We start from the raw sequence: 13,933 nt of genomic DNA, 5'->3' as shown, positions 1-13,933 counted from the left end.
GCTGTCTATTGTCTGTTTTTGGTGCGCCAAATTGTCTATATGTTTGTCAATTCATGCTTGGATGATTGAATGATTATTGTTCTGTGTTTCATGTTGAAAAAAAAATAAAAAGCAGTCTCAGTCTGCACAGCAAAAATTGAAAAGTTAGCTGCAAGGTGGATGGGAGTCAAGTACAGCTGAAAAAGCCCTGTTGAGGGCCGATTGCAAATGGAGCTTTTAAAGGGGCAGGCAGCCTTTTGCTTGTAACAGAAAGTTAGCTTAAAATTGGAAATTCAAGTTTAGAGTTATTCTAAACAACATAAGAAAACAGGTGATATGCAAAAGTAGTGTACAAAGGGTGGAAAGAGTAGGTTTGAAAAGAGAGTACACATCTTTACAAATAAAAGGAAAAACCTTTCAAGGTATAATGGATACAGGAGCAGATAAAAGCATTATATCCAGTAATTGGTGGCCTGCTTCTTGGCCTGTTAATCAATCATCACATAGCTTACAAGGATTAGGATATGAGGCTACCCCAACTATAAGTGCAAAATCCTTACAATGGAAAGATAAAGAAGGAAGGACAGGGCTTTTTCAACCTTATGTACTCCCTTTACCTGTAAACTTATGGGGAAGAGATGTGATGTCAGCCATGAACTTTATACTGACTAATGATTATTCTCAGAAAAGCAAGGAAATGATGAAAGGAATGGGATATATACCTGGACTAGGTCTAGGAAAAAATTTACAAGGTAGAATTTCACCAGTTAAAGCCACAGTAAAAGCAGATAAGAAAGGGCTGGGTTTTTTCTAGGGGCCGCTGAGGAGCCTTTGCCCATTCCGTGGTGTACAGAGGACACGGTGTGGGTGCCTCAGTGGTCTTTATCCTCTGAGAAATTAAAAGCAGCTAAAGAATTAGTACAAGAACAATTAGACTTGGGACATGTAGAACCCACACAATCACCCTGGAACACCCCTATTTTTGTTGCAAAGAAAAAGTCAGGTAAATGGAGATTGTTACATGACCTCAGAGCCATTAATGCACAAATGCAAGTTATGGGTCCTGTACAAAGAGGACTCCCCCTACTTTCAGCTCTACCTAAGGATTGGAAAATTATAGTAGTAGATATTAAGGATTGTTTCTTTTCCATTCCATTAAACAAGAAAGATAAACCTAGATTTGCATTTACCCTACCTTCTGTTAATCATATGGAGCCTGATAAAAGGTATCAATGGCGAGTGTTACCCCAAGGAATGGCAAATAGCCCTACCATATGTCAATTATATGTAGGAAAAGCTTTACAACCAGTCAGAGATGGTTTCCTTTCCTTAAAAATTTGTCATTATATGGACGACATTGTGATTTGTGGACCTGAAGAAGAAAGTATACAGCGAGCTTATGGCTTTCTTAATGAAATTTTAAAAAATAATGGCTTGATTATTGCACCAGAAAAGGTACAGCAGTCTAATGTTAGTCAATTTTTAGGAGCCACTATTACTTTACGGTGTGTTACCCCACAAAAGATTAGTATAAGAAAAGATCATCTAAAGACATTAAATGATTTTCAAAAATTATTAGGAGATATAAATTGGATTCGACCTTATTTAAGGATCCCTACTTCGGAATTAAAACCTCTATTTCAAATTTTAGAAGGTGAATCACATATTACCTCATTGAGACAATTAACACCTGAGGCTTCTGATGTTCTTAGGAAGGTAGAAGAAGCAATCCAAACAGCACAGCTAAATCGTATAAATGAGCAAAAACCTTTTTGCCTATGCATATTACGAACCATAAACTTGCCAACTGCTGTATTATGGCAAGATGGTCCTCTAGTATGGATACATCCACATATATTCCCTAATAAGACTATAGAGCATTATCCCACCATGGTGGCAAATATGGCCCATAAAGGCATAAAAAGTTCAATTACTCACTTTGGAAAAATGCCGGATAGCATAATTGTCCCCTATACTGCTGCACAAATGCAAACATTGTGTGCGACTATAGATGAATGGGCTATTCTTAGATGCAGTTATTCTGGTTTAATTGATAATCATTATCCTAAACATCCTTTATTACATTTTCTGTTATTACATCCAGTGATATTTCCAAAGGTAACGGCTAACACTCCTATAAAGGGAGCCATTGATATTTATACAGATGGATCCAAAACAGGAATTGGAAGTTATGTGATTAATGAAAAGGCTGTAAGGTTGCAATTTACACCAGGAGCCCCTCAATTGGTAGAATGTTTGGTGGTTTTAGAAGTCTTTAAAAGATTTCTTATGCCCATAAATATTATCTCTGATTCTGTTTATGTGGTTAATGCTGTACTAATGTTAGAGACTGTTGGAAATTTTAAGCAGTCTAGTCCAGTAACTGAAACTTTAATGAAAATACAAAATTGTATTTTGATGCATGAGCATCCCTTTTATATTCAACATATTAGAGCACATACATCATTACCTGGACCTATGGTTAAGGGTAATGCAATTGCTGATTCAGCCACCAGAGATATGGTTTTCCTATCACAAAATTCTATAGAAAGTGCAAAAAATTTTCATCAACTTTATCATGTCCCTGCTTCTACATTACGACAAAAGTTTAAGCTCACACGAACAGAAGCTCGAGATATTGTCCTACAGTGTGGTAGGTGTGTAGAATTTATTAATGCACCTTCCGTGGGCGTTAATCCTCGCGGATTGCGACCCCTAGATGTTTGGCAAATGGATGTCACGCATATCCCAGCTTTTGGGAAATTACAATATGTACATGTGTCCATCGATACCAGTTCTGGTGTCCTACATGCCTCTCCCTTGTCAGGGGAAAAAGCAGTTCATGTCATATCTCACTGCTTAGAGGCTTGGGCTGCATGGGGTAAGCCCCTAGTGCTAAAGACAGATAATGGTCCTGCATATACTTCTTCTAAATTTAGCCAATTTTGCAAACAAATGCAAGTGAAACATATTACTGGGCTGCCCTATAATCCACAGGGCCAAGGCATCATTGAGAGAGCTCATCGTACTTTGAAACAATATTTGCAAAAACAGAAAGGGGGAATAGAGGCTATGATGCCAAAGATGGCTCTATCCCTTACAATATTCACTCTTAATTTTTTAAAATTGGATGATGCTGGAAGATCACCAGCTGAAAGGCACGGACAATGGCCTCAATCGCCCAATGAAATGGTCAAATGGAAAAATGTCCTTGATAATAAATGGTATGGCCCGGATCCTATCTTAATCAGATCATGGGGAGCTATTTGTGTTTTTCCACAGGGTGAAGAAAATCCACTTTGGGTCCCGACGCGACTGACAAGGACCGTGAAAGAGCAAGATGAATTCCAAGATGATCCTGCTATTCCTGCTCCTGATGATTGAGACGGGGATAAGTATACCTTTGTGGGCCATAGTAAGATCATGGCCAGTACCTTTACCGGTACATTCCAATTCTTCCACCTTGCCTTTGTTTTATGCAACAGAATGTTTTCTGGATGCGCCTTGTGCACGACAAACTCCTCAAGAGCCACGGATGTATAATAGTACGAGTTTTCATTTAAATTATACACTATGCTTTGTGCATGATGTGGATAGACCTTTTACACCCTGTATATTTTTAAAGAAAAAGATTATCTCTAATTGGGCAGACCCCATTATCCAAAATAAAGTGAGCTCTGGAGTATTACTTAATGCTTTAACGCAAGTCGTCCAAGGAGAGCAATTAGGCACAGGTGGTGTTGGAAATAATATAACTTCACCTATAAACATCACCACTATTATGATAAAGGGAAAGGTGACTATTCCCAAAAGATCACGATGGCCTGTTGGCAATGCTACTGCTAAACGCAGCGTGCCCTGGTGACATCCGGACCTCACATTTCCTATAGTTTTTTCACCTTGTCAATCAAAAATTTTTCCTCGAAAAGAAATAGCAAAGGGTTTTGCTTTGTCACCTCCTTTAGATTTTTCTGTAATGAATGATAAGGAAGATGCTACAGGAAAAGAAAATATTTGGCCATATTACCAATGGATTTTAAGTAATGAGGCAGGTGCTAGTACCAGTCTGTCAGCCTTTGCACTGCTGACTGGAACCTTTCATGAGATATTGAATGTTTCTGCCACACTTTCCAATACCTCTGCTCATTTAGATAATGTGACAACTAATAGAGTTATCAGAAATATGACTACCTCTCCAGTAGAAGTTTGTGTTAGTCCTCCATTTTTCTTTATATTGGCTGAATTTCAAAATGATACAGAATGGTTAGATTGTACAAATATCACTTGTTTTTTGACGCAATGCTGGAATGGAACCAAATCCTTAGCCTTAGTGGTACAGCTACCAATCTTGGTCCCTGTACCTGTTGAGGCAGATCCAGAGAAGTTCCCAATAATGAGTCTAATTAGGCAGAAGAGAGATTTTGGAATCACAGCTGCCATTGTCATTGCCATTGTAGTGTCTGCAGCGTCAGTGGTTACCGCAGGAATTGCTATGGCCAATCAAGTTAATACTGCTGACACAATAAGTCAGATAGCAGAAAAAACGTCTGAGGCATTGCTTACCCTGCAAAGGGTGGATTCTCATATCGCCTCAGGATTAATGTTAGTGAATCAGAGAGGGGATATTTTACAACATAACATGGAACAGATGATGGATGTCATTCAAATGAGTTGTGTGGCATCCACTCCACATGTATGCATTACTCCCAATAGGTATATTAATAATTCTTTTATTAAAAGTACAGACTTATCGAATTATCTGAAGGGAAACTGGTCGCAGGAGCTGGACAGGCTGCAGAAGAGGCTGCAGATACAGATCCTGAACCTTAATGGAACCAGAGTGGAATCTGTGACCTTTGGAGACTTTACCTCTTGGCTTTCCTCTGCTTTCTCTTACTTTAAGGAATGGGTGGGAGTGATTTTGTTTGGTGCTGCCATATGCTGTGGACTGGCGCTCATGCTCTGGTTGGTATGCAAATTTAGAACACAACAAAAACGGGACAAGGTAATTATAACTCAGGCACTATTGGCTATTGAAAACGGCGCCTCCCCCAAAGTTTGGTTATCTATGCTCAAGAATTAGTCGGCATCTGAGTTCTCTGCTCTTGCGCATGAGAAAGACTCAACAATCATTGATCAGCCCTTGCACATTGATGCATACGACAGGGTGATCATGATTTCCCCACTAATTCATTTTTTGGCTGGCCTCTTTTGCAGAGTTCGCCCTAGGTCATTTAGCAGTTACTGTCACACAGCACTGGGGTATCCAGAGACGGGCAACTTTCCTCATGCACAGGCCAACCTAAGGCACGGGGCCCGGTGGCGATAGGGTTACCCTACGACGGGAAAAGACTGTGACCTTGGAGGAACGACCTAAAACAGGAGCCACAGCAGATGGACATAATTGCACAGGCCTAGTCCAGCCTCATTTTATTAAAACAGAAAGGGGGAGATGTGGGAAGCCACATGTGTCGTTGCAGAGTGGCACAGGCTTCTGCTGGCCACCACGCATACATAGGCAGGAAAGTTCTTTGCCAAGATGAGGTTTTGAGAATTGACCAATCAGAAGAGAGAGATATTGACCAATCAGAAGAGAGAGAAATTGACCAATCAGAAGAGAGAAATTGACCAATCAGAGAAGAGAGAAAGTAACCAATCAGATGTAGGAATGCAAATGAGGTTGTAAGCATCAACCAAACACAACACAATCCGGGTGTGAGACACGCCTCTCCTAGGCCTATATAAAGCAGCACCAGGGCTGGGGTGAGGGTCTTTTCGCCTCTGCAATCAAGCTCTCCCAAAAACGCGTGCAGAAGGATCCTGTTGCAGCGTCGTTCTTGCTGGTTGAGTCGGACGCGTGCAAGAATATACTACAAAATATTACTTCTTATCCTTATAGTCTGAATACTCAGGCTTTATATGTTGAGGACTGGATGACAAACCAAAGCTTTTCCTGAGTCTCTGACATATCGAGAATGGATTTATCTCCTTCTCTAAAACCAGGATCATGCTTAGCTGAGCTGATAATGACTTGGGACCAAGGCCTTGGGGAGCTATAGCTTCAGATCCTGAGAGCCCAAATCTTCCTCACTTACAGGGCTGTGGTCATTAGTCCCAAGCACCTGTATGCACAGTCTGTGATGTTTGTGAGATACCTTGGGTTCCCCTTGTGCAACAATGTTTGATTAGCTTCATACTGATTTTGTCCCATCATATGAGTTTCTGCTGAGTCTGTCCTATCTCTCCCCTAAAAATAATACATAAGACACAGGACCTCTCAATACGCTTGCTTGACATAAGACAGTTTATGCAAGGCCTCCTGGCCCCAAACTTTCTTCTCTATCATCTATCCTCTTTATCTCCTGATCTCCTTGTCCTCTCGCTCACGATCCTGTCACTGAAAACAACTTGCTGGTCCAGGGAATTTATAACCAGTCTACAATAGATTATCTTTCTTTCTAATGAAGTTTCAATTTTTGAACACATGCAATTACATTAAGGTATTTTATGCAAGCATGTTAACAACATTAAAACATCTTAAATATGTAAAAATATGAGAGGATTTGCTGTGTGTGTGTGTGTGTGTGTGTGTGTGTGTGTAAGTAGACAGTTATATTCTCCTACTCCTCCCAGAGGATATACTGCAGTATATTCATCTCAGTATTTTATAGTCCTTAGAAATGGGGAAAAGACACCTCCTAGTGGTCTATGGGAGAATGACATACATCATAAATCTGATGGCCTATGCTTGAGCTTGAATTCTGTGGGGTTGAGGGTTTAACACTACAGAAGGGTTTGGATTTTTAAAAATTCCGCATTGGCACACTTCATCCTTCATGCTGGGACCTTCTGGTATCACCAGGCCATAAAATCACCAGGCCAAAATTTCAGCTGGTGATAAATGATTAATGAATCCCTACTATGGTCAGGTTGTAAGGATTTGGCAGCAATGCTTGGTGGTTTCTACAGGCTCACAGTCATACAGACTGGCAGACTGCCGAGTCGGGGGGAGGTAGGGGAGAGATGACACTGTGAGGACTCAGATAGACCCTTACCATAAATCCAAAAGTAATAAATGCTGGGGAACAGTCAGGAGGGGTCATAGTGCATATGTGTCACTGTAATTGGCAGTGTTTAGAGTCACCTTGGAGACACACCACACCTCTGAGCATGCCTGAGAGGGTCCTTCCAGAGAGGGTTAACTGAAGAGTTGAGACTTACCCTGAACGTGAGGAGCACCATGCCTTGGGCTTGGGTCCTGGACTAAAGAAAAGAAGAACGTTCACAGAGCACACTGCCACACACCCCTCTATCTACTTCCGACTGTGAAATGGTTGTTGCTTGTTATACTTAGACCTGTGTTGAGGGAGTACAAATAAGTGGAAAATGTGCATTTTGGTGAGAGTACCAAGCCAAATGCTCATTCAACACACTTGTACCAGAAAGACTTATTCAACAAACTAGTGCACTGAGACAACCATAGGCTTGTGGATTCAGAGGGTCAGAGTCAGTGACGGTAGAGCAAAGACATGACAGCAGGAACAGCTGAGAGCTCATATCTTAACTGTCAAGCAAGAGGCAAAGAGAATGAGGTAGTCTTTTGAGACTTCAAATACTACCCTCAATGACACACCTCCTAATCCTTCCCAAACAATTCCACAAACTGGGGTCTCAAACATATGAGCTGATAGAGGCCATTCTCATTAAACCACTCCACTCCACTCCCTGGGCTCCATAGATTTGTGGTAATAACATAATGCAAACTACATTCACAGTCTAACTTCAAAAGTCCCCAAAGTCTTTCAGTCTCAACAGTGCTTAAAAGTCTAAAGTTCAAAATCTCTTCAGAGACTCAAGGCAAACTCTTAACTGTAGCACCCTGTACATGACATACTTCCAGCTCACAACATAAAGTAAATGACATACTTCCAACACAGAATGGTTCATAATATACACTGCCATTCCAAAAAGCAATAAGAGCATAGTAAGGAAATACCAAAACCAAAGCAGGACTAAAGCCCTGGAGGGCAACTCCAAGTCCTGAAGCTCCATGTTGGCTGTCAGATGTCAGAGGCTTAGATGGCTCTGTCCTTCCAGCTTTGCTGCCTGCAACACCATCCTCTCTCATGGGCTTGCACACACGTGCACTCATACACACACACACACACACACACACACACACACACACACACACACACACAGGGGATCATAAATAAATAAATAAATAAATAAATAAATAAATAAATAAACATAAAACAAAACAAAAAATGAGATGAAAATTACAGGAATTAGGAAATGTCCTTAACAATATTCTTACATGTAAATGGCTCAGCTCATTAATAAAGAGGCACAGATTGCCTGAACAGATTGAAAAGAAAACTGGACTCAACTTTCTATTTTCACCAAGAAACACACCTCACTAGTATCATCACCCAGGGACTAAGAGTCATAGTATACATATAAAACAATCTAACAAGCAAATAGAAACAAACAAACAAAAAAGCTAATGTAGCTATTCTAATATCTGATAAAGACAATGTCAAATCAAAATCAGTTAAAATATGAAGGTCACTACATTTTCAATAAAAGAAACAATTCATCTAAATGATTATTTTTGTTAGTTTACATACAGTTTAGTGCCTAGAAAATGTGCCTTTGTTTTCATATACACTCCAAACTGGAGTGTGACCTACCCTGCCCACATTTTGCACAGTGCCTTTATAGATTTATGGACTGGGAAAGAGAACTTGTGTTTCAGTGTGCTGAAATCTTGGTGGATGTCATCACTGATAACTTGTTGTGGATTCCAGGAAGGGTATTTTGTTCAAGGCAGCTGTCCCCACAACTGACATTGTCTTCAAAACCACATTTTAAACCTTTGGGTAATTAGATTTCCAACTTGGACCTTCCAAGAAGAACACTACTGCCTAACAGCAATTGGTGACAATAGCAGGGTGTGCCTTATTTTGATAACCAGGTAACTGTTCATTAAGAGTACCCTCCGTTTGTAAGCACCACTGACTCCCACTCTATTTAAGATGCTGGTGAAGAGCTCATGCGCTTGCGTTAGATATGAAGATGCTTACTTTCTTGTTCTTGTTGTATATCACTTCTGAAATGGTATTTCAATCAGGAAAAAAAAAAAAAAAACCTTTAAGAAGTTCTTATAGAACGATGACCAAAGTTTCTATTTTGCCAAAAGTTAAACACAAATAAATTGTCGATAAGTTTGTCCCTAATATATAAATTCAAATATGTAGCAAATGTAGCTCAAGGTGCCCTTTAAGAAAAAATGTTAATACTGTGTGAGTGAGCCTTCAACATCTTGTCAGTCCTTCCTGGAATGCTGTAGAGAAAGCTATTTATTCTGATTTGGTTTCTTTCCTAGAGCTATGGAGGTGGGCTCAGATCACACCTGCAGACAGAATATTTAGCCAGCAGTTTGTAGACTATTTACTGCTTTTACTCATCCTCTGTATTGTGCTCCAGACGAGGCATCCATCACTCTTAGAGGATAGCTAGCCAGAGATGCCTGGTGCCCGTAGGATGTAGCCATTGCTGTCTAAGACAATTTCATTGTTTATATGAGACTTTCATCAAGACTTGGTTCAAAGATGGGAGTTCAGGCATGGGTGAAACTGAGGAAGTGGTGAAGAGCAAGCTGCTTGCTTGTGGCAGTGCCACTAGAATGTCCTGAAATCTGTGTGTGTGTGTGTGTGTGTGTGTGTGTGTGTGTGTGTGTGTGTGTGCAAAGCAGCATTACTCAAGATGTCATCGAATCTGGTTCTAGTTTTTTTTATCTGTTCACCTAACATTACTGAAGCAATACAAATTTTGAAGATAGGCCTTTCTGCATCAGCCTAGGGCCTCTGTCCTGGTCTAACCCCACAACTTTGGTGTTGTCTTCTCATACTCTGTCCCATGTAACTCATTGGCTCCTGTATTGACACAGTAATACCTCACTTCTCTGTGCATTAGCTGGGAATGTTCCTGCTGTGGTGACCAGAATAAAGTTGTTTATTAACATAAGAAAAAGAAAATATAGCAATTGTAACTTTGTATCCATGCATAAGGATGAGAAGGAGCGGGACAGCTCACTGTAATATTAATGATAGCCAGCAGAGGGAGAGCTAGACTAGAATTACCCTGAAACCATTGACTTTAATGGGCAATCGAGACTGAGAACCAAGGCCCTAAAGAATGAATTAAAAGCACATTGGAAACTTCTTAAAATTACACAAATACCCTATTCTGACATGGGAAGGGCAGGGTGTTGGTGTGGATGTTAGATGTATACCGAGCACTCTAGCATCCATCTGTCACTAGTCCCAGTCACTGCTGCTTTCGTACCCAATAGTCTTGTACTGTGCTTTAGACTTTCATTCTCTGACTGTGACTCTAGTTAGAACATCAAGGACCCAGCACAGCATCCACATGTGTGCAACTGGGAGCACAACTTTGTCAGATCCTTAAAGGCATCTCAGAGTGCCTTCTCCTTGCTAGCTTGACAGAGACTAGAGTCACCAGGAGATGGTCCCCTGGGCGTGTGTGTGTGTGTGTGTGTGTGTGTGTGTGTGTGTGTTACTTTATGTTAATTGGTGGTGCCATTCCCTGGCTGGCTCCAGACAGCAGAGGTGAAGAAAGGGAGGAGAGCAACGGCATGTGTCCATCCATTGCTTCCTGCTTCTCGACTGTAAATGCAATGTGACCAGCTGCCTCAAGCTTTCTGTCACTAAACCTTCCCGGCAACAGAACTGGGACTGTAACACATAACTGTGAGCCAAAACAAATCCTCTCTCCTTTCAGTGTTGGGGGTTTTGAGTTATTTTGTTTGGTTTTTGGTTTTTGACAAGGTCTTGTTATGTAGCCTGGGCTAGGCTGGACTCATGCCATGGGGTTCATCTATCTCTGCCTCTCAAGTCCTGGGAGTAAAGGCATGTAGCACCATGCCTTGCCCTTGGTTTTCTTTTGCCTGGGCATCTTACCACGGGTGGTGGTTTGAATAGGAATGTCCCCATGAGCTCATGTGTTGAATGATTGGTCATTAGGGAGTGGTGCTACTTGACAGGGATTAGGAGGTGTGGCCTTATTGGAGTAGGTGTGGCCTTTTTAGAGGAAGTATGTCACTGGGGATGGGCTTTGAGGTTTCAGGGGCCCGAGTCAGGTCTTGTGGCTCTTTCTTCCTGCTGCCTTTGGATCTGGATGTAGAACTCTCAGCTACCATGTTTGCTTATGTGTCATCATGCTTCCCCCCATGACAATAATGAAACTGTAAGCAAGAGTCAGTTAATGCTTTCTTTTACAAGAGTTGCCATCATCATGGTGTCTCTTTACAGCAATAAAACACTGACTAAACCAGATAGGTACATAGGGCTGTATTGTCTTAGCCCCTACTTTATATATGTTTAAAATGTTCCATGATAAAATATACAGATCCATGAAAACACACACTCAGGAGATGAAATTCAGTAATGAAGTCCTCTACAAAGCAATGAAAGTGCTGTCAAACTTTGTGAGATCAGATTTGCAAAGTTCTTGAAATCAACCAAAGTTATAGCAAGCTGATAGACACTCATTCAAAACAAACTAAAAACAAAACCAAAAATCCTTGCTGAATCTCAGTAAAGGACTAGACTTGTGGCTTTATTCTTGATCCATTTCTCTTCCCCATTCTCTATGGAAGTTTTAAAACCAAGATGTCATAGTAGTTACACCGGTGGTCAGGTTTTGGCACTCCAGAAAGCTTCCCAGATGGCAGAGTGCTTGCTCGTCACACGTAAAGCCCTGGGTTTCATTCCTAACCCAGCCAAATAAAGGAGAGAGGAGGGAGGAGGGCAGTGCGGCAAGAAAGGTCCCTGTAGAGTATTGTTATTGTTGGATCTAGAAAGGTCCATTTCCTGAAGTTATCCTCATCTGGTCTGAGCTGAAGCTTTTTCTGCAGGGAAATCCTGTCCTTGGGATGTTTGCCAAAGCAGTCATCAGCAATTGTTCAGCATCAGGAGCTGCCTGGGACAGCGATGTCACTTGCGCTAAGCAAGAGTCTGATAAAACTGTAAGATTCTGGAAATAAAATGTCTGAAATGAAAAGATCTAACTTAATCCTGAGGATGGAGAAATATCTGTACCTATGCTATGTCTACATCTATATCATCTACCTATATCTATCTATGTAATCAATGTCTACGTCATCTTTCTCTATATCATCTATAGATCTCTATCCTTCTATCTATATCATTCATCTATGGCTGTGTCATGTAAACATGAGGGGATGCTCACAGAAAATTAGAGCAATCCCTAATATTTCTCATCTGTCTGGTCTTGATGCCCTGCTCAATGGTGTCAGACAGTTACATTTCTCTTTATCCTTTTCCTTTTGTTTCTCTGATGGGATTATCTCAATGGACTCTCTTCAAGGCCACTAATTATTTTTCCCACCATCTGTAATCCAAGCAGGACATGAAGGTTAAAGCAGAGTTATAAAACTGTGAGTCTCTTAGCAAAAGGTGAGAAGACTTACTATTATTTATGGTGGTTTAGATGGGAATGGCCCCACATGCTTGTATATTTGAATTGTCTGGTTTCCAGTTGGCAGAACTATTTGAGAAGGATTAGGAGGTGTGACTAACATAGAGGAAACATGACACTGGAGGTGGGCTTTGAGGTTTCAAAAGTTCATGTCAGGCCCAGTCTCTCTCCCCTCACCTCTTCCTCTCCCTCTCCCTGCTCCTCTCTCTCTCTCTCTACACACACACACACACACACACACACACACACACCTCATGGTTATAGATTAGATGGAAACTTTCAGCTGCTGCTCCAGTGCCATGCCTCCCTGCTGCCATGCTCCAGCCATGACGGTCAGGGACTAACTCTCTCAAACTGTAACCCAGTTCCCAAATAAATGCTTTCTTTCATAAGTTGCCTTGGTCATGGTGTTTCTTTACAGTAATAGATCAGTAACTGAGATACTATTCAAAGAGTGTAAGAAAATATGTGCTCAGTAGCTGACCACTAAGTCATCAGAGCAGAAATAAAAATTTCACACTCAAAAAAATATATAAATCTGATTATATGGAATGTCTTTTGATCTTTTGATAAAAATTATAAAACTCTCTACCCCAAAAGGCTTTACATGTGTAGCTTCTGTGTCAGTGTGCATCAATAGGTGGCAGAGAGGAGAGAGGCTGTGTCCTGACCTATGAACATTTGAATAAAAGAAGCAAGTGGTAGAGAAGTTGGAAGGAAAAAAAAGAGAAATAGAGGATGTGGTCACAATGAAGAGAGTCAGAACTGGAGACTCAGAGGTAGTGAGGAACAGCCTAATGTGAGTAGCTGGTGATGCTGCCTGAGACCATGGTGGGGTCCTGGCCTGTGCTGCCACTGGGGACTATGTCTGGGTCTGTGGCCCTACAGCATCAGGAGTCTGTTACCACCAAAGGCCTGGAAGATGTGCCTGGTCTGGGCAGCCACTCTGGGATATCTTGATGTCTGAGAGAGCTGTGCAGAACTGGACCCACCCCTTGCCTGGGAGTTATGGGAGAGCTGGCCCTGGGGATGTGAGGGCACAAGATCTGACCCTGCCCCTAGCCAGCTGAAGTACTCAAGAAAGAAGCCCCTGCATGTTGCCCAGGAAGCACAGTGGAACTGGCCATGGTTGCAGTTGCGGATAAGCGCTCCTGAAGGTATGAGTGTAGGAAAGCCCATCGTGCCACTTATCTCCTGAGAATTGAATAAGAGAGATACCCTCCTTCCCACAACTCCTTGCCACCTGCAGCAGGTGAGAGACCTGGCCCTGGGGTCATGAGAACAGGGGAACTGTCCCTGTCTCTCACTGACTTCAGCACTTGGGAGAGCAGGCTCTACATCAACCTTGGGCAACACAGTAGAGATGACCCTGTTGGCAGGATTTTGGGTGAGCCTATGCAATTACATGAGTGTGGGAGAGCTGGCCCTA

At 41.6% G+C, this 13,933-nt stretch overlaps 1 pseudogene; it reads left to right on the top strand.

Annotated features, from left to right (window-relative positions):
* The first annotated feature begins 13,091 nt into the window (after window positions 1-13,091).
* Window positions 13,092-13,203, top strand: LOC115030527 (small nucleolar RNA SNORA17; annotated as a pseudogene).
* The last annotated feature ends 730 nt before the right edge of the window (window positions 13,204-13,933 follow it).

The sequence above is a fragment of the Mus caroli genome, unplaced genomic scaffold (genome assembly GCF_978045245.1).
Source record: "Mus caroli unplaced genomic scaffold, Mus_caroli_1 scaffold_2, whole genome shotgun sequence".
NCBI classification, from domain to species: Eukaryota; Metazoa; Chordata; class Mammalia; order Rodentia; family Muridae; genus Mus; species Mus caroli.
Note: the sequence above shows the minus strand (reverse complement) of the source record. Positions and strands in the feature narration are given on the sequence as shown.